At 43.7% G+C, this 25,204-nt stretch overlaps 1 protein-coding gene across 6 annotated transcripts in view; it reads left to right on the top strand.

Moving 5' to 3' along the window:
• The window catches only part of PDZD2 (PDZ domain containing 2), a 243,302-nt gene that overhangs the window by 88,088 nt on the left and 130,010 nt on the right, over positions 1 to 25,204 (top strand). The gene's annotated exons all lie outside the window — the stretch shown is intronic.

The following is a 25,204-nucleotide window of genomic DNA, read 5'->3' as shown; positions in this document are numbered from 1 at the left end:
CTGTAATGGGACCAAGTATTATCAATAAAGCTTCATTACAGACACCTTACAGCTGATCATTGCAGTCTGGGACTATAGTAACATCCAGAGAGGTCACCAGAGGTCACAGGGGTCTGTCTGTAACTATGGGTTGTCTGTAAGTCGGGTGTCCTTAAGTAGGGGACCGCCTGTAGTGCTAAACATGTCATTTATTCAGTGCCAAGACTTAACTCTCTTTAAGTATAGACTGGTAACTAGCAAAATATGTGAATATTTTTTTTTTACACAGAGAGACAAGGAGGAAGCAGCATTATCTGTGCCTGCGTGACTTAAATGGAGAGAAGGGGTGGCAGTGCTTTATGTGCTTAGGTTTTTGTGATGCTGATGCATTGAATTATCATTAGAGGTGAGCAGACCAGATGGTCAAATTCAGCGTTTCAGTTGCTCTCTGGCCATGGATAGTCGCTAGAGGCGTGAATTTGCCAGATTGTCTGCACAGCCACCAATTTAGCGATATGTCCGGGTAAGACAGTCAAAACTTAACGATGAGCTAATCTCTAATTATCTTTGTCTTGGCTTTGATTTTTTTTTTAATTAGAGTTCCTTAAGTAGTACTATCTGTGCCTAAGGTTACCACATAGGAAGACAGGGAGGCAGTGACAATTCTATGGGGGGGAGCATAATTGGCCATGGATAACAAATATAAGATGATTACCACAGTCACAGTGCCTGGATCTATGAGTAAGTGTCCCTAGTTTATCAGGATGGATTTTTGGGACAGGGAGAGACCGTAAGGCAATACTGCCGGTATATGCATATCTGCATAATACAAGAGGCTAAGAGGCGGTACTATCTGCATATTACAAGAGGCTAGGGGGCAGTACTATCTACAGATTACAAGAGGCTAGGAGGCAGTACTATCTGCAGATTACAAGAGGCTAGGAGGCAGTACTATGCATATTACAAGAGGCTAGGAGGCTGTACTATCTGCATATTACAAGAGGCTAGGAGGCAGTACTATCTTCATACTACAAGAGGCTAGGGGGCAGTACTATCTTCATACTACAAGAGGCTAGGAGGCAGTACTATCTTCATACTACAAGAGGCTAGGAGGCAGTACTATCTTCATACTACAAGAGGCTAGGAGGCAGTACTATCTTCATACTACAAGAGGCTAGGAGGCAGTACTATCTTCATACTACAAGAGGCTAGGAGGCAGTACTATCTTCATACTACAAGAGTCTACGAGGCAGTACTATCTGCTTACTGCAAGAGGCTAGGAGGCGGTACTATCTGCAGATTACAAGAGGCTAGGAGGCAGTACTATCTGCATATTACAAGAGGCTAGGAGGCAGTACTATCTGCATATTACAAGAGGCTAGGGAGCAGTACTATCTGCAGATTACAAGAGGCTAGGAGGCAGTACTATCTGCATATTACAAGAGGCTAGGAGGCAGTACTATCTTCATACTACAAGAGGCTAGGGGGCAGTACTATCTTCATACTACAAGAGGCTAGGAGGCAGTACTATCTTCATACTACAAGAGGCTAGGAGGCAGTACTATCTGCATATTGCAAGAGGCTAGGAGGTGGTACTATCTGCATATTACAAGAGGCTAGGGGCAGTACTATCTGCAGATTACAAGAGGCTAGGAGGCAGTACTATCTGCATATTACAAGAGGCTAGGGGGCAGTACTATCTGCAGATTACAAGAGGCTAGGAGGCAGTACTATCTGCATATTACAAGAGGCTAGGAGGCAGTACTATCTGCATATTACAAGAGGCTAGGAGGCAGTACTATCTGCATATTACAAGAGGCTAGGAGGCAGTACTATTTGCATATTACAAGAGGCTAGGAGGCAGTACTATCTTCATACTACAAGAGGCTAGGAGGCAGTACTATCTTCATACTACAAGAGGCTAGGAGGCAGTACTATCTTCATACTACAAGAGGCTAGGAGGCAGTACTATCTGCAGATTACAAGAGGCTAGGAGGCAGTACTATCTGCAGATTACAAGAGGCTAGGAGGCAGTACTATCTGCAGATTACAAGAGGCTAGGAGGCAGTACTATCTGCAGATTACAAGAGGCTAGGAGGCAGTACTATCTGCAGATTACAAGAGGCTAGGAGGCAGTACTATCTGCAGATTACAAGAGGCTAGGAGGCAGTACTATCTGCAGATTACAAGAGGCTAGGAGGCAGTACTATCTGCAGATTACAAGAGGCTAGGAGGCAGTACTATCTGCAGATTACAAGAGGCTAGGAGGCAGTACTATGCAGATTACAAGAGGCTAGGAAGCTGTACTATCTTCATACTACAAGAGGCTAGGAGGCAGTACTATCTTCATACTACAAGAGGCTAGGGGGCAGTACTATCTGCATATTACAAGAGGCTAGGAGGCAGTACTATCTGCAGATTACAAGAGGCTAGGAGGCAGTACTATGCATATTACAAGAGGCTAGGAAGCTGTACTATCTTCATACTACAAGAGGCTAGGAGGCAGTACTATCTTCATACTACAAGAGGCTAGGGGGCAGTACTATCTGCATATTACAAGAGGCTAGGAGGCCGTACTATCTGCAGATTACAAGAGGCTAGGAGGCAGTACTATGCATATTACAAGAGGCTAGGAAGCTGTACTATCTTCATACTACAAGAGGCTAGGAGGCAGTACTATCTTCATACTACAAGAGGCTAGGGGGCAGTACTATCTGCATATTACAAGAGGCTAGGGGGCAGTACTATCTGCATATTACAAGAGGCTAGGGGGCAGTACTATCTGCAGATTACAAGAGGCTAGGAGTCAGTACTATGCATATTACAAGAGGCTAGGAGTCAGTACTATGCATATTACAAGAGGCTAGGAGGCAGTACTATCTTCATACTACAAGAGGCTAGGAGGCAGTACTATCTGCAGATTACAAGAGGCTAGGAGGCAGTACTATCTGCATATTACAAGAGGCTAGGGGGCAGTACTATCTGCATATTACAAGAGGCTAGGGGGCAGTACTATCTGCAGATTACAAGAGGCTAGGGGGCAGTACTATCTGCATATTACAAGAGGCTAGGAGGCAGTACTATCTGCAGATTACAAGAGGCTAGGAGGCAGTACTATCTGCAGATTACAAGAGGCTAGGAGGCAGTACTATGCATATTACAAGAGGCTAGGAGGCTGTACTATCTGCATATTACAAGAGGCTAGGAGGCAGTACTATCTTCATACTACAAGAGGCTAGGGGGCAGTACTATCTTCATACTACAAGAGGCTAGGAGGCAGTACTATCTTCATACTACAAGAGGCTAGGAGGCAGTACTATCTTCATACTACAAGAGGCTAGGAGGCAGTACTATCTGCAGATTACAAGAGGCTAGGGGGCAGTACTATCTTCATACTACAAGAGGCTAGGAGGCAGTACTATCTTCGTACTACAAGAGGCTAGGAGGCAGTACTATCTGCGTACTACAAGAGGCTAGGAGGCAGTACTATCTGCGTACTACAAGAGGCTAGGAGGCAGTACTATCTGCGTACTACAAGAGGCTAGGAGGCAGTACTATCTGCATATTACAAGAGGCTAGGAGGCAGTACTATCTGCTTACTGCAAGAGGCTAGGAGGCAGTACTATCTGCATATTACAAGAGGCTAGGAGGCAGTACTATCTGCGTACTACAAGAGGCTAGGAGGCAGTACTATCTGCGTACTACAAGAGGCTAGGAGGCAGTACTATCTGCATATTACAAGAGGCTAGGAGGCAGTACTATAGGTGCCTACATGACCACTATATGAGGCCATAGCCCAGAGATTATATACTGTGCAGGTAATAGTTTCCCTGTAAGGACAGGTCCAGGTTTATCCACATAATACAGAAAGTTTATCTGTTACATTTAGTCATAATCTGGATCTTTTTCATAACAAAGTTTTCCATCCAACAATGGAGAGATTCCTGCACCCGGTGCCAAGTGCGAGCGCTCGCTGGATTCTTGTGCTGTCAAAATAAGTATTAGGCAATGGGAAGAATATTTCGGAAATGTCTGAAATGCTCCGAAGCGGCCGCCACAGGCCGTAAATACATCTGCACCCGCGCGATAAAGGCCGAATAATAGGAATCCTAATAATATTATGGGACTGAACATTTTATGGCCATATATTTTCCAGAAAGCAGAAATCATTGTGTAATGAGGGTGCGAAGGGTTTGGTTCTTTAAGGGAACCTGTCAGCAGGTGTGGACAGGCCTTTACGCAGCTGAGGTTTAGGGGTCCTAAACATTTTTAAGTTATGGAAATCGGGAATGTCTGGTCCCCCAGCGCATGCACATTGTGTGTAGCGATTCCCTGGGAGTCTGAATTGGAGTCAAGTCACCGAAACGCTGACACTTTTCCTCCCCTATAAGCGTGGAACCGGACGCCTGGAAGTGAAACCACAGCATAATGTAAGCAAGTTGATGGTTTGCAACTTAAAAACCTACATCCCTTTAAGGTCATATTAAAGGGAACTCCATCACCAAGTTTTATCCCACTAAACTAACAGCCCCCTAAGGTCGGGTATGAAATGTACTTTCTAGAATGCCTTCTTTTGTGTGAAATCTCTCCCGTTTACCTATAAAAAAAAATCTCCTCCAAAGTCAGGCAAATATGACTCTTCTCACCTCATTTTCCCATGAAATGAGTCAAGTTTTGTGCCTGCAAGAGGTAGTGTCATTTCAGAAGTCTCTATTTTCTATTCTGTAGTATCTAGAAACGTGTTGTCATATTAAAGATATGAATCTCATCTTTCCAATGCCATCAAGCTTATGGTTCTGTGAGCTACAGAACCAGACATACAGACCGTTAAACAATAGGTGGGAACTGGATCTTTATCTGTAGCTCACATTTCAACCTATGTCTTTAGCTTCCTGTATCTCTGAAACTTTAGTTCCCAAAAGCCATAAGCCTGATGTGATCTGAAAGACGAGATCCCTATCTTTAATATGGGGCACCAGACTATGTTTCTAGGTGCTATAGAACAGAAGATAGGGGCTTCTGAAGTGATACTACCCCTGCAACCACTTAACTTGACTCATCTCATTTTAAAATAAGGTGAGAAGAGTCATAATATCCTGACTTTGATGGCAATTTTTTTTTTTTATAGGTAAACGGGTGAGATTTCACAGAAAAGAGGAGTTCTAGAAAGGACATTTCATACTCTTACCTGAGAGGGCGAGTAGTTTAGTGGGGTAAAACCTGGTGACAAATAATCCAAGATCCAGCCGTGTCAAAGGCGATTTTTTCTTTATTGTAGCTTAGTACTAAAATCCAAAGCTTAAAGGAAACCTACCACTTGTAGTGGCAGGTTTCCGATGGAAATACCGGGCACCAGCTCAGGGTGAGCTGGTGCCGGAGCTTATTTTAGTTAGTGTTCTAAACCGCGGTATCGCGGTTTAAAACACTTTTTAAACGTTATAGCCGGCGCAGGCAGGTACGCGCTCGGCGCTTACCGTGCACGCGGCTCTCCTTCACTTCCTATGTAGCCGCGCGCACGGTAAGCGCCGAGCGCGTACCTGCCTGAGCCGGCTATAAAGTTTAAAAAGTGTTTTAAACCGCGATACCGCGGTTTAAAACACCAACGAAAATAAGCTCCGGCACCAGCTCACCCTGAGCTCACCCTGAGCTGGTGCCCGGTATTGCCATCGGAAACCTGCCACTACAAGTGGTAGGTTTCCTTTAAATCTTGGCCAACGCGTTTCAAATGGGAAGACCGTGCTTATTCATTTCACTCTTTAACCCCTTATACTCAAATCTGTACTTCACTGCAGGAAGGTGATGATCAAACCCACTGGTCTGAAGCATGGGGGGGGGGCTTAGTCCATTACGATATGGGGTCGGACAGAGGTCAAGAGTCAAAGTCAGAGTGCGACCTTGAATATCAACTTGTGGCCATCGCCCTCTTTCTCCATTTGGACGAGGAGTCTGGGACCCCAATTCTAATGATCATTGGAGACCCCATTGGATGGTGTCTGCTGGTGACTCAGGGTATTGCAGTTTATTATGTGATTATAGGGCGCAAGCAACAGGAGACTTCATCACGCAGTGACCCTACATCGCTCTGCTCTACCCATTCCTTCCTCCATAACATTCCTATATACATATACATGACAGGTCTGCTTTAATTCCATCTACCGGGAGATGACTCCCTTAGATGTGGGTTAATTCTTGTCTGCCTTGTCCCTGTCCTGGTGGATACATATATAATGTGTTACAGCCGGAGGATCTGGAGCGGCAGCAGCTCGTAGATGTGTCATCAAGAATTTATAATAAGTGGCTCCCGCAGAAGATCAATGTGTGAGGGAGGTCTATGAGATTAGAAACAGGATCTGATGTGTTTCTGGTAACAGCTCCACTTTTTTTGGTAGGCACTGCCCGGTATTGCAGCTATCACATGCGTTGTGTTAATCCTGGTTCTTATGACAATCCAACATTTTTAAAATCCAATTGTCACAGAGACCCAAAAAAATATTGGCTGGGATTACAATTCTAAAATTTACAGTTCCGACTTGCATACAAATTCAACTTAAGAACAAACCTACAGACCCTATCTTGTACGTAACCCGGGGGACTGCCTGTAATACATAACTAATGGTGGGTTGTCGGTCTGTGGCTTCTCTACAGTCCACCTATATCTTTTATATTTACCGGTCTGAAGTCTTTAATATTTGTCTGGTGATTTTGGGCTGCACTTCCGGGGACGTATTTTGTGAAATGCAATATTTATCTTGTGCCTGTAGGGGGAGAAGTTTTGTGCTTTTGGTGCTTCTGGGTCACATTTTTGCTTTGCGTGAAATATTTTATGTTATTGGAGTGGTATTTTGAGGTGCACTGTGGTATCTTTTATACTTCTCATGTGCAATCTAGTCCTGCACTGTGGTCACTTTTGCATTTTGGGTGTGATTTTGTACATGACCGCCATTCTGCTTGTGCTTTTGGAGTGGTATTTTGCTTGTGATTTCTGGGGAGGTATTTTGTGCAGTACTGTTTTATTTATTTATTTTTGCTTGGTGATTTTGGGGTGGCTTTTTATGCATTAAATTTTTTTTTGTTTGGCACTTTTAAGGTGGTAGTTTGCATTAGTCTTTTGCAATGGTATTTTGATTTGTCATTTTTGGGTGGTATTTTGTGCAGTACTGTTTTTTTTTTTTTTTGCTTGGTGTTTTTGGGGAGGTATTTAACGCAGTACAGTTTTTTTTTCTTGCTTGATTCTTTTGGGGTGGTATTTTGTGCAGTTCTGTTTATTTGTGCTTGATGCTTTTCGGGTGGTATTTTGTTTTGGGTATTTTGTGTGGTATTTTGTGCAGTACTTTTTTTTTTAATTATTTGCTTGTTTTGTTTTGGGGCGGTATTTAACGAAGTACGTTTTTTTTTCTCCTTGGTTCTTTTGGGGTGGTATTTTGTGCAGTACTGTTACTATTTTGCCTGGTGCTTATGGGGCGGTATTTTGGGCTGTACTGTTTATCTGCTACTTGTTTGTGGGGTGGTTTCTGTGCAGTACTATTTTACCTGGTTCTTCTGGGAGAGTGGTCAATAGTCAGATCAAATAAAGATTGTGTTTGTGCACAGATTTAGGCAGAGTGATTTGTTGATGGCTACTTGGAAAGAGCTTGGCACTTGGCAAGTGCAACCCCCCTCCCTGATAGCACTTAGAAGCCCCACCTCACCCATCGCTATACCACTGACCTATCCGCGTGCAGTTGTGAACGCGATTGTTATTTGGACCGTAATCCTTCGCAGACGTCCAGTAAGAAATCTGCTCCGTGCTCTGAGGTTAAGTTTATGGCATAAAACCAGCGGAGACACATTGAAAACTTTTCTATTCCACAAGCTTTTATGGTTCTGGTTATACGTTTCTTTGAAGCGTCTGCGTCTGGCAGTAACAGGATTTTGGCTGATGTGCGAACAGGCAACAGATTAAAGGTGTTTAGAAAAACAGAACAATTCCATTAGTATTTTTAACAAATCCACCCAAAAAAAAAAATCTAGAACATCCAAAAAGTATCTTGATGTCCTAGACTTCGTGTAATGTACAAAGCGTATGCCCCTTCCTTAAAGGGACGCTCCTAGTGTAACTAGAAGAGAGTGTAATGTCAAGTGTAGGGCTGAGAGGTCGAGCGTCATGACCTCACTATCTTTGGTTCGCAACTCTGTTTATTCTTTTTGTCTGTATCCCTTTAATAAAGGGAAGCCATAACTCCCTGCTCTGTTGCTGCTGAGGTTTGTATAGTGACATGTACTATGGGCAGCACGGTGGCTCAGTGGTTAGCACTACAGCCTTGCAGCGCTGGGGTCCTGGGTTCACGTCCCATCCAAGTCAACATCTGCAAAGAGTTTGTATGTTCTCTCCGTGTTTGCGTGGGTTTCCTCCAGGTCCTCCAGTTTCCTCCCACACTCCAAAACATACTGGTAGGTTGATTAGATTGTAAGCCCCATTGGGGACAGGGACTGATTTGGCAAGTTCTGTGCATCGCTGCGTAATCTGTGTGCGCTATATAAATAAAGAATTATTATTATTATTTAGACTTTACTGTGACTTCCTGCTGTGATCTGGAAGTAAGAGCTTCTCTGTGTAAGGTCTGGATACAGAACTGTTCGCAATATATGAAAGACTTGTAATTATTGATTGATTTTACATGGATAGTAGTGAGTTTATAACCTCCAAAGCGTAAAACAAAGACTCCAATTTTCTTCTTTTTCTTCTCTGTTTTGCTGATATTCCATGATGCTTCAGCAGAGCCTTACATGACCAACCACTGACTGTACCATCTCTTATAGCATACATATTCTCCAACACTTTACTGCTTTGAAGATGATCCCTGAATATTAAGTGATTTAGCAGTCCTGCTACTTACTTTTGTACTGTGTGCAGACTCTCTGTGCTTCTTTGTTTACACATCTGAGCAGTGATGAATAGGAGGAGTTGTGGAAGGAGGGTTATGACTCATCCTTCTCCTTACCCCTCACCTCTTGCTGTATCTGTCAGTGAAGACGTACTATGAAAAGAAAGATACAGTGTAAGACACCATAAGGATGAGCTGGAGCAGTGAGAGAGAGGAAGCTGTGTATATATGCAGAGGGGCAGGATGGTGGGAATAGGGAAAGGCTTAAAAAGCTAAGGAGGCAAAGCACAGGTACGTATACATGCAGAGGCATTTCTAAAGGAAAAGATTTATTTTAAAAGTGGCCAACCCCTTTAAGGTGGTTTCCAAGAATCTGTAAACCCCTAGGGGACTGGGTAAAAAGAAAAAAGATTGCACTTACTTCGCTCCAGCTCCCGCTTCTCATTTTGCTCTGGTACTTCAGGTTTTTGGGCCTGTGCATGACCAGAAGTTTTTGGAAGTCCACTGGATCCACTTTAACCAAAGTGTGACACCACTGACCAGGTGGACAACAAAGGAAGTGATGTCTCCTGGAAAACCGAAGTGACACCATGTGGTTTAATTAGGTCACTTATTGGCTAAAGTGGGTCCTGTCACCAGAGATGAGTCAAGCTTATAGTCACTTCAGACGCCCTTTTTCTTCCTAAGTGACATTTTAAAGAAATTAATCTCATATTTCAGAATACAGATTAGAAGCTACCGAACCAGACATAAAGGCAATTAAAGAAAACTGCAGGAACTGGATCTTTATCAGCACCTCACATTATAACTACCTGTATGTCTAATTCTACAGAAACACAAGCCTGCGGTCACCTAAAAGATGAGATTCTTATCTTTAAAATGACACCAGCATTGTGTTTCAAGGTGCAATACAACTGAAGATAGGGACCTATGAATTGATGCTTCGCCGGCAGCCTGTAAACTTGAGTCTTCTCAGGCAAAATATGACTCTTCTCTGCTCATTGTCACGTCTTTATAGGTAAAATGGTCAAATTTTAGAATGGACATTTCATTCCAAGACCTGAGGCGGTGGGTAGTTTAATGGGGTAAATCTGGTGACAGGTTCCTTTGTATCTTTCTGTATTCTGTGTGAGATATCTGACACTGTGTAATCAGTCGCTTAACGCTGTAACGATTTTTTTGTTTCTGACTAACCAGATATATGAGGTCATACAATTCAATTAGTAAATTTGCTGAAGATAAGATTTGGCTTTCTCGCTGTGGTTTTAGCTTGTGTTACGTTGATATGAAGCAGAGAGCTGCCACATCTGCTGCACTCGGCTCTGCTACATGTGTAGTGTATACAGTACAGGGGTGATCCGTGCGGGAAACATGGAGGCCATCTGCGTCATGATGACTTCTCCTTCCATATGTGGAGTTCATGCGAGTTGAGGCGCTGTCTTCTCGCGGGGCAGGACGCATGGCTGCTTCTAGACTTCACAGCTGCCACTATGAATTAGCGCTTGGACACGACCGCACGCTCGGCTTCGGACCTGACCCGTTCGTGTGAGGAGCGAGACGCTGTGCTGATCAATATATGATGCGGCTATAATGTAGAGGTTGTCGTAGCTATACGGAGTTATGCACAAGGCTTGGGGTCCTCCAGGGTTTGGCACGAGGTTTGTGATTAGGATAGGACTGTACAATACACTATTATATAATACATTCCCTTTAAGCCGCCCCCCTTGACCAAAAATGTATCAGCAGATTGTATCCTGCAGACTGCAGGCAGTGTAAGGTATTGTCCCTGGAGAGATGTGTAATCATACCTTTGGGGATGTTGTTAGTAGCAGCTGGACTGTGATATATGGATTTATATTCCAGGATTATGGCTTGTCCCAAGTGCAGTGGGGACGTGTCCTCACACTGCTGTGCTCTGCAGCCAGTGTTGGGTATAGTCCCTGGATAAATGTGTAATCATACCTTTGTGGATGGTTTTAGTAGCAGCAGAACTGTGAAATAGGATTTTATATTGCAGGATTGTAACTTTTCCAAGTGTGCTGGGAGCATGTCCTCACACAGCTGTGCTCCATGCAGCCAGTTTTAGGTGTAGTCCCTGAAGAGATGTGTAATTATACATTTGTGTGTTGTTAGTAGCAGCAGGACTGTGATATATGGTATTATATTCCAGAATTGTAACTTTACCACATGCTATAGCATGATGTCCTCACTCTGCTGTGCTCTTAACTCTCTGCAGCCATTGTTTTGTATTCTCCCTTGAGAGATGTGTAATTAGATCTTTGTGGATGTTGTTAGTAGCAGCAGAACTGTGAAATAGGAGTTTATACTGCCGGATTGTAGCTTCTCCAAGTGCACTGGGGCATGTCCTCACACTGCTGTGCTCTTAGTTCTCTTGGTGTCAGTTCTCTTAGTGTAATTCTTTATTTTTACAGAATTGGTAATCACTTGCTACCTGGTTCTCTCTTGAAAATAGAGAGTCCCGTCAGCGATGTCCCTGTCATGAGTTCAGTCCATCAAAAAACGCATTGTTTTTTCCCAGTTTTAATTAAGATAATTTGTAAAACCGGTCAAAAACGGAAGCGTTTTTCAAAAACGCCTGCGGTTTTTGACACACTACTTAAAAACGGGCCCAAAACGCGTTCAAAACGGCACGTGTGACCGCAGCCTTGTGCAAAATTAGGATCATTCGTTACAATCTTTATGATAAGTTCTATATGGATTTTAATGACCCGAGGTTTCCTGTCACTGACAGATGTCACCACAAGTTCAAGTTGAAGGTCACTCGCTGTTCCTGAGATCTTCACTAGAGTCCAAGTTAATTGCTTTGGGAAAATGATCCCTGGAAGAATCTTTTCCAGGCCGCGGCGCGGAGCTTCCTGTTTACATTCTTTCCATATGGTGAGAATTCCGTGAGGATCCTGTGTGTACAGCGGCTTAGAAGAAGGAACATGTATGGGGCAGAGCTGTGAGAAACCTCAGACGTCTACAATATGGGAAGACTTCCCAACATATGGTGTAAGACGCCCCATCTCCTCTCCTGCCGAGCACCCAGCTATGTGTAATACTCACAGGACACATCTACTGGGTGATCACCTACACCCACCATCACTGGCCAGAAGTCAGCACCTACTAGACCCTATTCATAGAGGTTGTAGTCTGATGAGGGTTTGGTGGTCATTACTGTAGAGTGCTCTGGAGGGTCCTCGTTTATGTTGGAGGGCTGGAGTGTTAACTGAAATTCATAGCTCACAGAGCATTGTCTAGACTGGATACAGTTGTCTCCATTCAGAGGCAGTGACCCTGCACATAGCTAGTCCTGCTCTCAGCTGAGAAGTGGAGACCATTGTATCCAGTCTAGACAATGCTCTGTGAGCTAAACAAACAACCTGCACTCCAGACTGATACATTTTAACGAACCAGCTGATATGTTCAGCTCACAGAGCATTGTCTAGACTGGATACAATTGTCTCCATTCAGAGGCAGTGGCCCTCTACATGGCTAGTCCTGCTCTCAGCTGAGAAGTGGAGACAACTGTATCCAGTCTAGACAATTCTCTGTGAGCTAAACACATGAGCAGCAGCTGCACAGATCTCTCTGCTGGTTTGTTGCAATCAGTCTGGAGCCCAGGCTGTTTAGCTCACAGAGCATTGTCTAGACGGATACAGGTGCCTCCATTTAGAGGCAGTGACCCTGTACATAGCGAGTCCTGCTCTCAGCTGAGAAGTGGAGACCATTGTATCCAGTCTAGACAATGCTCTATGAGCTAAACACATCAGCAGCAGCTGCACATATCTCTCTGCTGGTTTGTAACAATGTATCAGTCTGGAGACCAGGCTGTTTATCTTACAGAGCATTGTTTTGTCTGGATACTATTGTCTATACTTCTCAGCCAGAATGGTAACAATTGTATCCAGTCTAGACAATGCTCTGTGAGCTAAACACATTAGCAGTAGGTGCAGAATGCTCTCTGCTGGTTTGTTACAATGTGTCAGTGTGGATTCCTCTGATAGAAATCCCTCTGTGTACATGATGTCTCCTGTCCCTCGCCAGCGCCGGCTGCTCCTCCTTCTCGCCTGTAAATTTGTCTATTTTGCCTTTTTAATGATTCCTTGTGATTCCTCCCTTTGATGTGTTTGTGTAGTTCAGTTCTCACCTCCGGCTATGAATCTATTTTATAAAAAGACTTAATAACTAGTTGTATCCTGCAGGTTCTGAGACTTGTATCATACTTTACAGACACTGGAGGAAGCCGCTCCAACAATTAGATCTGTGTCTGATTTCTTTTTAATTGAGTTATATCATCGTAGGAAATATAATATTCATTCACACAGATTCTTCTCATCAGAGAAATCTCTTCATATTTTTACATTGGACTCATTTTTTTGGGCCGTACAAAGGGGTTTTATTTTTGGTTCTGCAAGAGCCCTGAGGGTGGTCCTTCAACCTCAAGTGCTCTCTGTCTTCAAGTGTTTAACAGGCCATCCCTTTATAGTGTCCAAACATAGCCAATTTAATGTCCATGTCCAATCATGCAGGAACAGAGAGCATTGCAATACAGAGAGCACAGAGCACAGCAGTGTGAGGAGACGCTTACAGTGCACTTGGAGAAAAACTGCCATCCTGGAATATAAATACATACATAACAGTCCTGCTGTTACTATCAACATACACAAATATATGATTACACATCTCTTAAGGGACAATACCTTACACTTTCTACAGAGTGCTCAGCGCATAGCAGTGTGAGGACACCCCACAATTCACCAGGGGAAGCTACAATTCTGGAATTCATATCTATTGTTCACAGTCCTGCGGCCACTTATAACACACACAGAGGTATGATTACATATCTCTTCAGGGATAATTTACTGGCTGCAGAGCGCTAAGAGCACAGCAGTGTGAGGACACCCCACAATTCACCAGGGGAAGCCACAATTCTGGAATTCATATCTATTGTTCACAGTCCTGCGGCCACTTATAACACACACAGAGGTATGATTACATATCTCTTCAGGGATAATTTACTGGCTGCAGAGCGCTAAGAGCACAGCAGTGTGAGGACACGCTCACAATATAATAGGGGAAGCGACAATTCTGGAATTCCTATCTATTGTTCACAGTCCTGCTGCCACTTACACACACAAGTCTGATTACACCTCTTTCTAGGGATAATTCATAACACTGTTTGCAGAGAGCTAAGAGCACAGCAGTGTGAGGACACCCCACAATGCACTAGGGGAAGCTACAATCCTGGAATTCAAATTCTTGTTTCACAATCCTGCTGTCACTTAGGACCCAGAGGTATGATTACACATCTCTTCAGGGATAATTCATAACACTGTCTGCTAAGAGCACAGCAGTGTGAGGACACCCCACAATGTACTAGGGGAAGCTACAATCCTGGAATTTAAATCTGTTTCACAGTCATGCTTCTATTTAAAACATATATAAGGGTATGATTACACATTTCCACAGGCAATTTTAGCAGCAACACTGGCTACAGAGAGAGCTGAGCACAGCAGTGTGAGGAAACACCCCTTGGAGAAGCTACAATCCTGGAATGTAAATCCATATTTCACAGTCCTGCTGCTGCTACTAGCAAACACAAATGTGGCACAATCCCTTTAAGGCCTTTTCATGCACGATCTCCTTTTTAACTGCATATAAAAGCACAGACTTTGACAAAACGGGAAGCCTAAGTTTACCTATTGTTTTAGTGGAATTCAATATCATAAAAGCATCGGCATACACTTGTCTCACTCGCCTTGAGGAACAAAATGCAAAAAGTTTTCTTTCCTACTTCCTCTTTAAAAACAATAACCGTTTTTGATGTCCATCAAAAGACAGTGTAACGTTTGCCTTTAGTATATTTTCACTTGATTAAAAAAAAGCATAAACTTTTTATCTCTGGACTTTAATAGAACTTTTTTTTTCCTTTTTATAGGGGTTTTCCAGTTTAATAACTGCAATAAAGCCATGAGGAATTTTTTTTTGTTCGGAACCCTGCCTAGGTTACTAATCTTTGTTCCCCACTTTATGTTCTTGTGTTCTGGTCCAGATGCTTCAATTTCAGAACTTGAACCCATTGCCTTTATGGCCCCTGTAAAACGGAACCTGTTGTGGCGATTTATGCAGCGCTGTACAGAGTTTGTTACATTGGTCCCTGTACCCATGGGGCTCACAATCTAAACAACCTACCAGTATGTTTTGGAGGGTGGGAGGAAACCGGAGGACCCGGAGGAAACCCACACAAACACGGAGAGAATATACAAACTTTTTGCAGATCTTTTTGACTTGGATGGGATTTGAATCCAGGGCCCCAGCACTGCAAGGCGGAAGTACTACTCACTCAGCCACCGTGCCGCCCCATAAAATGTTTTTTTTTTTTTTTTTTTTACAATTTTCTTCACATACATCTCTTATAAAGGTCAATTTAGGACTCTAAACCACAGGTCTATAATGAACAGTAGATGGTTTGGGGTCCCAAATTGACCTGACTGGTTCTGTTTAAGTATGTATTTGGTAGGGGTGCTCACCTCCCACCTCATAGAGCAGTTCTGTCCATCAGTGGTGGTTCAGTTACTGCAGGTGCGCCCCACATTCCACCATGTGAACAGAGACTTAGGTCAACTTGCCCAGGATCTTGAGTTCTTTTGAGAAATCCTTCAATTTTGATGTAAAAAACCCCCCCCTATATATCATGCCAACAATATGACGTTATCCCAATGGATGCAAGTCCATGAGATCTGTCACTTAGCATTGAGGTCAATCCAGATCTGGCAGAACAGTATGGTTTGTGTAAAACCCAGATGGGAACAGAGCCCTCAGTTTCAAAAACCGTTTTTTTAGCCCAATTATTTCACCACAATATGTAGTTCTTGCCATAGAATCATTAGCTAAAAGCTCTGCCCTCAAAAAGTTACTTTGTTGTATACTGAAAACAGTTACTTTGTTGTATGCTGAAAACAGTTACTTTGTTGTATGCTGAAAACAGTTACTTTGTTGTATACTGAAAACTGTTACTTTGTTGTATACTGAAAAGTTACTTTGTTGTATACTGAAAACAGTTACTTTGTTGTATACTGAAAACAGTTACTTTGTTGCTTGTATACTCTATGGTTCCCTTTGTGATTCTGTAGACCACCTGCCCGATAGTAAAGGTAACCCCGTCATCTCTGCACCCCCAATGTTTTCCTACATGTAAAGTCAACAGACCGGACAGCTCTGTGTATTCACAAGTATAACGTTCCCCTTCAAATTCAGGGGGGGCTCCAGATTTTTTCCAGATGGAAGCCCTTGGAGTTTACAGAGTGCAATAATATTTTTCTTCCTTGCGGTGGAAGTTGGACTCATTTCTGTTAATCACAGCTCATTGCTTATTGCGTGACATGCCCTTTAATAAGGGGTCAATATTTCGGTTCCTACGGTCGGGGGTTGGGTAATTTAACTGAAATCGAATGTGGTTAAACGCTATACTAAGTTTTGGTCTGTATAGGTTTATAATAAGATAGCTTAATTTTTCCACCCTCATATCACCCACCCACATACATCAGCATCATCCGTGAGTGTTTTTGAAGAACCTGGGAGCTGAAAGGAAATCTACCATTTGATTTTATGCATTGTGAACCAAACATACATTGAGAATGCTGTAGCTACATTGATGCAGAAACATATCTTTCTTTCCTTGATCTAAGTGTTTTTGCCCAAAAATCAATTATAAAATTCAGGACCTTGGGAAAGCTGGGTGCCTACATAAACACATTACACATGGAGCTTCCTGATCTGTCCAGACAGGACTTATCAACCTGAGCTGGATGACACAGCAGTGGGGGTGCAGGGGGGGGGGGGTGCAGTGATTGATTACTTCTGCCTGTCAGGGACAACACAGTGGTTACATCATTCTCTGGAGCAGTGTATAATTAGGGTAAGAGGAGAGGCGCCGGAGCAGCCACAGGAGCATCAGAGCCTCATTATTATAAATGTATAATAGTTTTTTTCAGCAAAAGCACTCAGTTCAGGGATTAAACAAGATATGTTTCTGCATCAGTGTAGCTACAGCATTCTCAAGGTAATGGTAGATTTCCTTTAGGCTACATTCACATGATGTATGTCCGCCGTACCGTAGTGGGGCGGGCACACAACAGAGCCGGGGAGAGCGCCACTCACCCCCGCCCCTCTCCAAAAGGAACATAGGACCCGGTGCCATATTCCGTCGAAAGATAGGACATGTCCCATCTTTCTACGGAACGGTACGGTGCTGTGAGGCCATTGTGGTGTATGGGGGACGCCGTATATACGTGCCCCATACGTTCATGTGAATGTAGCCTTAAAATGTTAAAAAATACAAAATATTAGAATATGTTTTTGCACCCTGCCTTTTCCCAGGAAAGTTTTGTCCTATGATCATTGGTGCAACTCCTTAAATACCTGCCAAAGATCGTCGCTCCCATATGACTTTATCAAGGAGCCACTGACCTAGAGAAAGTGGCAGCATATGAGTGGTGGACCTGGGAGTGGTTGAGCACATGAGTGGTCCAACTGGGACTAAGGACGAGCGGACCCGTTCAGGTTAGGCTAAGGTAGGGTCCCGAACATGAACACTCACCCCCACCAGTAACACTTGGGATCGTGAGTATTAACCTTTGAATGTTGCCAGAAAAACCCGAGGATCATCACTCCCCATGACGTCAACAGGGAGTGGTTATTCGAGATTGAGTGATCACCCGTGATCACTGCCAGCACCGATTGTGGGTGCAGCGGGGAAGGAGGGGTGAGCCAAACCCGAACTTCTAGCTGAAGTCTGGGATCAAGCTTAGGATCGTGAACCCGCAATGTTCGACACAGATGCGAAAATTGTGATTCGGTTCCACTCATTACTACCTGGGACTGCTTCAATATTCGCTGTTCGTCTAATCCATCTGCCCTCACCAAGCCCCTGCAATATCTAATCATCTTCCTTTTTTTCTTTTTTGTTTTTGTTCTTATCGTTAAACTTTCTGTACATTTGAAAAACAAAATTAAAACATGGATTAAAATGATATTTTTTTTGTCCCACGTTCCTCCCACACACAGTCCTAATTTCTATACCTGTGATGTCTAGCTAAGACCCACCATGGTGATTTTAACCCTACGTATGATGTGCCTTGCGGAGGGGGCAGAGCTCTACACAAGGCGGGACATTCCCTTTTATTATTTTTTGGGATTTAGATGATCTCTACACTTTCACATGAGCAATTTTTTTACTTTTGAATGCTGGTTTGGCTATAATACTGTTTTGTTTGGTTTCAGTCTTGCTGGGACTTCCTTTCTGGGGTAGAGGCAGAGAGAGCTGCACAGATTTTTTCCATGCAAGGGATTTGTAATTATTTATTAGAATATACCGCATATACTCGAGTATAAGCCGACCCAAGTATAAGCCGAGGCCCCTAATTTTACCTCTAAAACCTGGTAAAACGTATATATTTTTTTACTCAAGTATAAGCCGAGTTTGGGTTTTCAGCACATTTTTTTTGTGGTGAAAAACTAGGCTTATACTTGAGTATATATCTGTGTTTACTTCTCGTTTTCTTTTACTTAATTAGATTCTAGTTTTCTAGACTAAATCTAGAGCAAGATACAATCCCCCACATGTCCTTCCTAGAGAAAAACTTTACTTGAATATGCTCTCTAGCTATTCTATAGTCAGAATAAGGGTAAAAAAACAATCCAGTCCTGAAAATGAGTTTCAGACAGAATCTTCCAAGAGTGAACATAACATATTATTTTGTTTAAAGGTGAAAACGACCTGAAACCATAGCAACCCATCTGCAATACTCGTCTACCTGTCCGCTGCGGTAAACACTGGACCGGTTGCTATGTTTGCAGCACAGACGTGCACCTCGCTTATTACCATCCCGATTGGGTGAACATTGATTGTTTTTGGATTTCCATTTTGAAGCCCCCCCCCCCCCCCCCCTACAAAAAAAAAACATAGACAAAACTGTACAATTGATGTCTCTCTCCATATCCCAGCAATGTAGAAAAATCCAGTGTGGACAGTTCACGGATTCACGTTCCCTATTGTGAGAAGGTGGAAGGGGCTGGCAGTCCCCGTACATGAGATCATCTGTTGACACAGACAAAAACAAAGGGATAGACTAATGTTAGTTAATGCCCGGGGCTTATGTGTGTGTACTTCTTCTTAGTTTATTTGGAACTCTATTACTGGGGTATTTCCATGTCATAAAGCAAAAGCAGATCACCCGGATATGTCATGAGTCAGTGGGGGTCCAATCTCTGGGATCCCGAGAGTGATTGTGCCCTTTTTATAAAAGGGAACTGGTCACCAGCTTTTACTCCACTAAACTTTTAGCCTCCACAGGTAGGGAATGAAATTCCATCTTTTATGTTAAAACTAACCAATTTACCTATAAAAAAAAAAATGCTGTTGGTGATACTTGAAAGATAAAAATCACATCTTTTGAAAGGCATCCGGCTTGTGGTTTTGCATGCTATAGAACTGGAGATAACTAAAGGTAAAGATGTGCTTGGGAATGGTACTACCGATGAAGATCAAATTCTTTTCTTTGTATCTCTGATTTGAAAGATGAGATTCTCATCCTTTAAAATAACACCAGAAGCCTGATTCTAGGAGCCAAAAATAGGGGTGTCTGCAGTGATGCTATGCCTCCAATCTCTCAATTACTTCCGACTTGATATGTTCAAAAACGGGGAAGTGTAAAGATCGTAAAGAGGGGAAGAGAAGAAGAAATCTGATCTGAAGAATCATGTGTGGCCAGATGTGTGTCCATCTCTAACCTGGAGAAGAGTTGTCACCAGGATGAGAAGAAGAAGTCCGGTCTAATGGATCAGAAACAGCCTGGTGTGTATTTGTCTCTAACTTAGAGAGGAGTTGTCACCAGGAGGAGAAGAAGAGAAGAAGAAGCTTGGTCTGATGAATCATATACGTCCAGGTGTGTGTCCATCTCTAACCTGGAGAAGAGATGGTGTCCAAATGAGAAGAACGGGTTGGAGGCAACGTTCTGCTTGTATACCTTCGGTCTGATACGTACTCCACCTATCTAGACGTTGTACAGACCACATAATCCCTTCATAGAAGTGATATCCTCTAAGGCTAGTGGTGGCGAACCTATGGCACGGGTGCCAGAGGCGGCACTCAGAGCCCTTTCTGTGGGCACCCGGGCCGTGGCCCCAGCGCACCAGACAGGACTCAAAGAATCTTCCTGCAGTTCCAAGCAACTTAAAAGATGCTGCTTTCAGTCATATTTTGATACTTACTTGGCTACTTGGGACTGTAGGAAGAGGGAGAATGAATAGACAGGGCCAAATTATCTTTGGAGGACCTCCTGCTGGCCCCACGATTCTCTGTGTACAGAGGGACACTGGAAAGAAGCTAAAATGATGCAAATTTTCCAAATTTTTACTATGTTGCTGTCCTCAGGAGGCCAATATGATTGTTGAAGAACAGGGAGCAATAACTTACTGCTTTAATTTTTGGTTGGCACCTCGTGATAAATAAGGGGAGTTTTGGGTTGCTTTTTGGGCACTCGGCCACTAAAAGGTTCGCCATCACTGCTCTAAGGGAAGGACCCTCTTTCAACAGGACAACTCCACAACTGCACCACACTAACTTTCTAGGAACATGACCAAAATTTCATGATGATGACTCAATTCTTCATACCTCAATCTCATTGATCATCTGCGGGACGTCCTGGACAAACCCAGTCCAATCCATGGAGGCCACACCGAGCAATTTACAGGACTTGTAGGACCTGCAGCTGAGATCTTGGTGCAGGGACTTCTTAAGACTGGTGGAGTCATGGCCTCAATGGGTCAGAACTAGTTCTGGAGCGGCATGAAGGGTCTTTATACTACAAGACAGGATTTTGATATTATGGCTTTTTGCAACGTTAATGACAACAACATACAACGTATAATCCGTCGATGTATGTAGCAGACGTCCTGCTAAAGAAATTATACCTGCCGAGGACGAGGGCCTGAAATGTAAAAGTCTTGTTAGCAGAGAGTTAAGGATTTTCAGAGAAGTTTAAAATTTTAATGGCCGTCCCCAGCTGCGGAGGAATTATTGATGTTGACTGAGAAAGCGCTCATCATGTTCCCGTGATGGTCCCTGTGGTCCTACATGGAATGGGGCGGTGGGGGCCGCACTTCATCGCCTCTTCTGCTGCCAGAGAGAATCTGCTCTTGACATTAGTAGATGTGGATCAAAACCAATTGAGTTATGAGGAGCAGGATGATCCTACAGCACCTGGATGGTGGAGAGATGCCACATAGGAAAAGCACGGATCTGACTGGTGGGAGACACGGGATGCACTGATTGTATATTAGTCCCAGATTCTTCATTGTATTGTGTATGTGATACCATGATGACTTCTCAGGGTTATCTAGATATTTCAATTAACTTCTATCGCAGGTTCTGAATATACAGAATCATGGCTTTCCAGGCAGGTTCTGACATATGGTCGTTGTTATAGAGCAAAAAGAGCTAAGCTGAGAATATTGTACATTTTGTCGTATCTGCAGGCAGCATCAGCAGGAGGAGCTGAGAAGAGTGTACATAGTGTCCTATCTGCAGGCAGCATGTTATAGCGCAGGAGGAGCTGAGCAGATTGTACATAGTATCCTATCTGCAGGCAGCATGTTATAGAGCAGGAGGAGCTGAGAAGAGTGTACATAGTGTCCTATCTGCAGGCAGCATGTTATAGAGCAGGAGGAGCTGAGCAGATTGTACATAGTGTCCTATCTGCAGGCAGTATGTTATAGAGCAGGAGGAGCTGAGAAGAGTGTACATAGTGTCCTATCTGCAGGCAGCATGTTATAGAGCAGGAGGCGCTGAGCAGATTGTACATAGTGTCCTATCTGCAGGCAGCCTGTTACAGAGCAGGAGAAGCTGAGCAGACTGTACATCATCTCCTATCTGCAGGCAGCATGTTATAGAGCAGGAGGACCTGAGCAGAGTGTACATAGTGTCCTATCTGCAGGCAGCATGTTATAGAGCAGGTGGAGCTGACAGATTGTACATAGTGTCCTATCTGCAGGCAGCATGTTATAGAGCAGGAGGAGCTGAGCAGATTGTACATAGTGTCCTATCTGCAGGCAGCATGTTATAGAGCAGGAGGAGCTGAGCAGATTGTATATAGTGTCATATCTGCGGCAGTATGTTATAGAGCAGGAGGCAGCATGTTATAGAGCAGGAGAAGCTGAATAGATTGTACATAGTGTCCTATCTGCAGGCAGCATGTTATAGCGCAGGAGGAGCTAAGCAGATTGTACATAGTGTCCTATCTGCAGGCAGCATGTTATAGAGCAGAAGGAGCTGAGCAGACTGTACATAGTGTCCTATCTGCAGGCAGCATGTTATAGAGCACCGAATTGCCCCTGTGACTTCTTAGACAATTGATTGGTCGTGGCTCTGAGCTGGTTGAGCTTATAATCAAATTGCACTGCAAGTGTCTCTTATTTCTTTTTATTTAACCTAAGCCCCAGCCTCCCAGGGGGTTTTCTGATGAGTCTGGGAACCCCCTTTAATCTTGGATAATCCCTTTAATGACTGACACTGACCAGAGAGAGCTGAGGCCTCAGCTGTGGAGAGCGATGGGTTGTCTTCTGCAGCACAGGCTGTCACATTCCTCCGCTCGGTAATTTGGCTTCTCCCGGTGTGGATTGTAGAGATATAAGGGATTACAGGAAACGCTGAGTGTAATCTCACATATCTCCAAGCACCTGGTTCATGTTAATAATAGCAGGAGCCGTTCTTAATGCTCCATTGTGCCAAGAATGTATCATGGAGGATGAGGACTGAATAATGAGCACATTAGGGTTAATGGGCGACTGATGGAAAGCACCATAAACACTGGCTCCATTCACACACACGTCCTGAGGAAGGGTCTCTAATCCTGCAAATGGATGGATTAGGATCCCCTTCTCAATCATCATGTAGTCAACATGGGCCAAATTTACCAAATCCGACAATGTGTTTGCCGTTTAGTTTGAATTGGCCACGTTAGTCACCTGCTTTGACCTCTGACTGCCTTCCGCCCTCACCACCCTGATTACTGCTTGTTCTTCAGCCATGATCAAATGAACTTTTCTAAAATAATCTCTTTTACTGTAATCTCGCCCCTTTACCTAGTCCTTTAGAGTCTTATCTAAATGAGCAGAAAAGAGTCATATTTCGCCTGAGATGAGATGCAGGGTGAGCATCAATTCTGACGTCCCATATTTCTGGTTCTATAGGACTTATAAACATGATTCTGGTGTCATATTTTATATAAGAATCTCATCTTTCAAATCTCATTGGGCTTGAAGTTCTACGTTTTACAGAAGCAGTGATAGCGGCAGTTAAAGGAAATCTAGCACCAGGATCAAAGATTGTAAACCAAGCACGCTTACATGCTGGTGTGTGCCCCCTCTGTCAGGATCCGCTCTTCTTTTAGCTTCTTATACACTTATAATAAAACATTATGCAAATGAGCTCCAGGGGGTTCAGCTATTAAGCCCAGTACTCATTTGCATAATTAGTTTTTTGTCTAAACAAGGGCGTAAGAAGCTAAAAGAAGAGTTGATCCTGCCAGTAGGGGCACACCACCATGTAAGTGTTGCCTGGTTTACAATCCATCATAGATTTCCTTTACAGACATTGTCAGCTCACAGCACCAGAAGCCTCTTGAAAGATGACATTCCTCTCTTAACCAACACCAGAACCATGGTTCTAGGGGCGATAGAACTGACATATTGGTGCCTGAAGTGAGCCGCTAAAAGTAACCCCTCTCCTGAAAAAAAAATGACTCTTCTCTGCTCGTTTGCATACGTCTGTCAAAGTGATTTTATACAAGTTTTTAGAATGCAAAAGGATATTTAATACTGTATCTGAGGGTGCTGATAATTAAGTGGTGTAAAATCTGGTGACAGGTTCCCTTTAACTAAAGATAACACTGGGGGGTCCCAGATGTCGGAACCAACTGTGAATGTGGAACATCTTAGGGTGATGCCACACATGGCGTTTCTGGTCCGTTTTTAAGCACTCCGTTAAAAAACACATCCCTTTTTTAAAAACGCATGTATTTTTAAAAAATGCATCTGTTTTTGTCAGTTTTTTATTGCGCAAATTCGGGAAACCTGTCAAAAACTGATGCGTTTTCAAAATATGCATGCATTTTTTAATGGATTGCTTTAAAACTGATCAAAAACGGTTTCAAAACGCCATGTGTGGCATCACCCTTAGCAATATGGTATCACTCTTACATTTAGTGATCCAGTGATAACAGCTGGGGTACTTCTGGGCCACACATTTCCTGCCTACTTGCCCCATGGTGCCCGATTAGTGGTCTGACTGGTCCAGGACCCACAGAGCAACTTTGTTCTACTGTGTAAGGACTCTAAGGTAAGGTTCTTGCCCTGGCAGAAATCAGGCTCAGCCCATTAGGAGCCCACCAGGATCATAGCATCAGTGTGAATCCCCATGTATTTGCCGCCCCCGTAGGCTGACGCTTCGTGCCATACACAGGGTGGGGGATGGCGCTGTAGTATTGTGCCCCGCTTCTGGATTTCGTTACAATAGACTCCCTTAGACGTTGCATTCTCCACAATGAATGGTAAAACATTTAGCCCGGGGTGCACTGCGCTGACAAAGAGGTTTTTGACGTGTGAGCATTTCTCTCTATGTGAGGTTTTTATTTTTGGTGGGGGCTTTTATTTGCTGTCAGTAAATCCCGCGGTGAATACTTTATTCTGCGCTGAACTTGTGGCCTGTTTAAATAATTTGGCACGATCAGAGGGTCTTGTTTTGTGGGGGTCCGTCATGCACAGGGCTTGAGTTACCACCTGATTCATGGGAACCACTTTGCATCGTGAGAACGTCTTTGATGTCACGCAACCAGTTCACGAATATCCCTTTAAGTGTCTGGCATCAGCTTCAAACAACTGAACGTCGGAGACTAGAGGATCTATAGCTGATAAACCCGTCGTCCATGGCCCCCAGGCAGGTTGTATTGTGATGACCAGTCCTAGGGATACAGGATCAATATTTGAATTGTGGGGGAACCAATCAGCTGCTCACACCCAGACCCCACACCAATCAATTGTTCTGGGTGAACATGGACCTCACACCAATCAACTGGTGCTGGATCCACAATCTGCTGCTTTGTCTGCCATATCCCAATTCCACACCAATCATCTTCGCTAGCTGCTACGCTAGACCCCAGACCGATAAACTGTTCTGTGCGCCACACTCCGACCCCACACCATTCACCTGTTTGTCTTTCCACAATTGGACCCCAGGCTGATATGCTATCATGGTTGCCATCCCTGCACCCCATACTGACCCCCACACCAATTATCCG

Source organism: Engystomops pustulosus, chromosome 1, assembly GCF_040894005.1.
Source record: "Engystomops pustulosus chromosome 1, aEngPut4.maternal, whole genome shotgun sequence".
Lineage (NCBI taxonomy): Eukaryota > Metazoa > Chordata > Amphibia > Anura > Leptodactylidae > Engystomops > Engystomops pustulosus.
Note: the sequence above shows the minus strand (reverse complement) of the source record. Positions and strands in the feature narration are given on the sequence as shown.